The following is a 4,596-nucleotide window of genomic DNA, read 5'->3' as shown; positions in this document are numbered from 1 at the left end:
GCCAACATGAGAAAGGGGGGGGGGGTTGAACATCCTGACAGCGGCCCGCAGCTCTACCCCACTATTTACCCCACTGTGAGGACACCTATGGCCGGAGGAGGAGCAGTTTGTAGGGGCCTAGAGCGGAACTGTCAGCGCGGCTCTGAGGCTGAGCTGTGTGTGAGAGACACACAGCTCAGCCCATGCAGCTGCTAGTTCCGCCGAAGGAGACACAGGCACGGCCGCATAGCCGTAGGCAAGCGGTGGCTGTGGCCTGTGTTAACCCTGTCCAGGCCGCGGTCGCCGCTTACCTCCTGCTGTGCAGCCTGATCATCAACAGGCCACAGAACGGGCAGGCGCGGTCCAAATGACCGGTCTGCCCTATGGCCAGTCCGGGCCTGGTTGTTACCACTTTCCAGGTAACTGAAGGAAGGATTTTCCCCTTAGTAGATTTTTGGATATTAACCATAAACTGAGGCCTGGCGCACCCAGCCTACAGCATCTGGTATTAGTATAGAACCCCCCTCAGTGCAGACCCCCCATTAGTATAGAACCCCCCTCAGTGCAGACCCCCCATTAGTATAGAATCCCCCCTCAGTGCAGAGCCCCCCATTAGTATAAAATCCCCCCTCAGTGCAGACCCCCCATTAGTATAAAATCCCCCCTCAGTGCAGACCCCCCATTAGTATAGATTCCCCCCTCAGTGCAGAGCCCCCCATTAGTATAGAATCCCCCTCAGTGCAGAGCCCCCCATTTGTATAGAATACCCCCTCAGTGCAGAGCCCCCCATTTGTATAGAATCCCCCTCAGTGCAGAGCCCCCCATTTGTATAGAATCCCCCCTCAGTGCAGAGCCCCCCATTTGTATAGAATCCCCCCTCAGTGCAGAGCCCCCCATTAGTATAGAATCCCCCCTCAGTGCAGAGCCCCCATTAGTATAGAATCCCCCCTCAGTGCAGAGCCCTCATTAGTATAGAATCCCCCCTCAGTGCAGAGCCCCCCATTAGTATAGAATCCCCCCTCAGTGCAGAGCCCCCATTAGTATAGAATCCCCCTCAGTGCAGAGCCTCCATTAGTATAGAATCCCCCTCAGTGCAGAGCCCCCATTCGTATAGAATCCCCCTCAGTGCAGAGCCCCCATTCGTATAGAATCCCCCTCAGTGCAGAGCCCCCCATTAGTATAGAATCCCCCCTCAGTGCAGAGCCCCCATTAGTATAGAATCTTCCTTGGTGCAGAGCCCCCATTAGTATAGAATCCCCCTCAGTGCAGAGCCCCCCATTAATATAGAATCCCCCCTCAGTGCAGAGCCCCCATTAGTATAGCATCCCCCTCAGTGCAGAGCCCCCATTAGTATAGCATCCCCCTCAGTGCAGAGCCCCCATTCGTATAGAATCCCCCTCAGTGCAGAGCCCCCCCATTAGTATAGAATCCCCCCTGGTGCAGAGCCCCCATTAGTATAGCATCCCCCTCAGTGCAGAGCCCCCATTAGTATAGAATCCCCCTCAGTGCAGAGCCCCCCATTAGTATAGAATCCCCCCTCAGTGCAGAGCCCCCCATTAGTATAGAATCCCCCCTCAGTGCAGAGCCCCCCATTAGTATAGAATCCCCCCTCAGTGCAGCGCCCCCATTAGTATAGAATCCCCCCTCAGTGCAGAGCCCCCCATTAGTATAGAATCCCCCCTCAGTGCAGAGCCCCCCATTAGTATAGAATCCCCCTGCACATGTCCACCCACATACTGTATACATAAAGTTTACAGACCTCAGAACAGCGCGGACCGGACGATACACACAGCCGTGTCCCTCGGGCTCCTCCTCCTCCTGTGTGGATGTAAACAGAGAGGGGGGGGAGGCGGCTTCAGTCCGCTGTGCTGAGGGACACAGTGCAAGTCCCGTGGCGCAGATCAGGGCAGCGGGCAGTGTTAGCGGTGCGTGCCGCTACCTACGGGTGTCACCCCTCTGGCGGGTGTCACCCGGGTGCGGCCCGCACCCCCCGCACCCACCTAACAACGCCACTGGGGCAAGGCCATTTCTGATCTGGGCCACTTCTCTTGGACAGTTGCCTCTTCCAGGACTATCTCTAGGACTACATTTCCTATGATGCTCCACTAGTTTTTTCTGATTGGCCCTCCGCTGTGGCGAACTGGGAGGGAAGAAGAACAAGCAGGAAGCTTTCTTCTCTCCTGTGCTGCCAACATGAGAAAGGGGGGGGGGTTGAACATCCTGACAGCGGCCCGCAGCTCTACCCCACTATTTACCCCACTGTGAGGACACCTATGGCCGGAGGAGGAGCAGTTTGTAGGGGCCTAGAGCGGAACTGTCAGCGCGGCTCTGAGGCTGAGCTGTGTGTGAGAGACACACAGCTCAGCCCATGCAGCTGCTAGTTCCGCCGAAGGAGACACAGGCACGGCCGCATAGCCGTAGGCAAGCGGTGGCTGTGGCCTGTGTTAACCCTGTCCAGGCCGCGGTCGCCGCTTACCTCCTGCTGTGCAGCCTGATCATCAACAGGCCACAGAACGGGCAGGCGCGGTCCAAATGACCGGTCTGCCCTATGGCCAGTCCGGGCCTGGTTGTTACCACTTTCCAGGTAACTGAAGGAAGGATTTTCCCCTTAGTAGATTTTTGGATATTAACCATAAACTGAGGCCTGGCGCACCCAGCCTACAGCATCTGGTATTTCCAGGTGGTCTCTCATCCGGGTACTAACCAGGCCCGACCCTGCTTAGCCTCCAAGATCAGACGAGATCGGGCTCTATCAGGGTGATGTGGCCGTAGGCTTTGGAGTCAGACACATTGGGAATGAAGAGCTTGAACCCTTTGTTTCAAGCCGATAGGATACTGTTTTGCAGCAGTCTCGAATGAAACTGAGCATAAGGAACGGCCTCGAATGAAGCCAGCATCTTTCTGAACAACCTCATGCAAAGTTGAATAAAAGAAATTCATCTTGCTTTGACCACCTAAATCAGTTCCTTTATGACGCTGATCTTTGCCTAAGAATACCCTTCTCTTGGTGTACCTATGATCGGACCCAAGTATTTTAGCCTTCTTCATGGTTTTAAAGAAGATTTCTCCTAGGTTGAGAATCTGACCTAGATATTCCAGGTAGTTGAATGTGATGACCATACTTTGGTCTAAGCGGGCTACCGACTGGTCTATCAAGAACAGATCGACTAGGTAAACCATAATAGTTATACCATGGGCCCTTAATCTGGCTAGAAGAGGGACCAGAACCTTTGTAAACACTCAAGGTGCAGTAGCTGGACCGGAATACAGAGCTACACACTGAAGATGAAGATTTTCCACCTTGAAAAGTAGATATTACTAGTGAGCAAGGAAATAGGCATATGGAGGTATGCATCTTTGATGTTGATTGATGCCAGAAGTTCTCCTTCTTGTAGGACGGAGTTAACGGATTTAGATTGACTCGATACGAAAAAAGAGTGGTTATATTCAGGAATTGGATTTAGATTTTTGAGATCCAGAATGTCCATTCGGATTTGGCACTGTGAAAAAAAGGTTTGAATCAAACCCCAACCTCTGTTCCTATATGGGGACACCCATGATCACTTTTTTCTTTTTCTCTGGATCCTTAGAAACATTTGATCTGAGAAAACGAGGAGACGGGAACTCTTGGAACTCCAGTTTGTACCCTGGAGCTATTGAGGAAATCCCCCACACTCTTCCTGCCAGCTCCTTGAGAAACGCAGAAGAATTCCCTCTATTTGATTGAACCTGACGGTGGAAGCCGCCGTGACTGCCTGGAGGCTGATGCCTCTGGCACAGGAGAAGGAGCTTTAAAATGAAAATACATATACTCCTTTTCTTAAATGGCAAAAGGAGTGCTTTCCACTAGAATTTCTTTGGATGTATTATCCAAAACATCCCCAAATAGCTGTTTCACCGCAAAGAGGAAGACGAGCCAGGAGCTTCTTACAAGGCACTTAGCGAAGGGCGCAAGGCCTGAAGGATAGAATCTCTCATAGCAACTATTGCAAACATAAAGCTGCCTCCTGGGCCTGCTGAGCAGGATAACCTTGAACACCTGTTTAAAACTGGCCTCTCAGTGATTAAACAATTACTGTCAGCACAGGCTGAGACACTCTGCCAGAGAAAAAAAAGTGTTTTTTTTTCCAATAGGAATTCCACCTTTTTATCCGTTGGATCCCCAGGCATTTGAGCATTGTCTGCCGGACAAGTCAAACTAATTCACAGAGCATATAGCAGCATTAATTGCTGGTATACCCTACTTAGTAAATTTCCTCCACCAAAAGGATAAAGTGTGAAAACGTTTTAGGAGGGGAAAAAAAATGCTTATCTCAGTGATCCTCTCAGATACAAAAAAGCTTTTCCAGCAACGAATGAACAAGAAAGGCATGCACAGCTTGAGGAAGCTTTAGTGAACCCAAACACTCAGTTAAGGGTACTTAAATGTGGAGCGATCATTCAGCAAGAAATTGCGCCATCAATCTTACAGATTGTGAACGCTGATTCTCCCGCATTTGACACCTCAGAAGAGGAGTGATCAGCCACACCACGGTCCCCTGAGGGAATTCGTCTTCTCCTGCCCCCAGTTCCTCAGTTTGAGGGTCCTGGGTAATGCAAGAGGACCTGTCGCATTTT

The 4,596-nt window shown here is 51.3% G+C and overlaps 1 pseudogene; it reads right to left on the bottom strand.

Moving 5' to 3' along the window:
• Nucleotides 1–2,634: 2,634 nt before the first annotated feature.
• LOC141109149 (5S ribosomal RNA) lies at nt 2,635–2,753 on the bottom strand (annotated as a pseudogene).
• Between the last annotated feature and the right edge of the window lie 1,843 nt (nt 2,754–4,596).

The sequence above is a fragment of the Aquarana catesbeiana genome, linkage group LG09, assembly GCF_042186555.1.
Source record: "Aquarana catesbeiana isolate 2022-GZ linkage group LG09, ASM4218655v1, whole genome shotgun sequence".
Lineage (NCBI taxonomy): Eukaryota > Metazoa > Chordata > Amphibia > Anura > Ranidae > Aquarana > Aquarana catesbeiana.
Note: the sequence above shows the minus strand (reverse complement) of the source record. Positions and strands in the feature narration are given on the sequence as shown.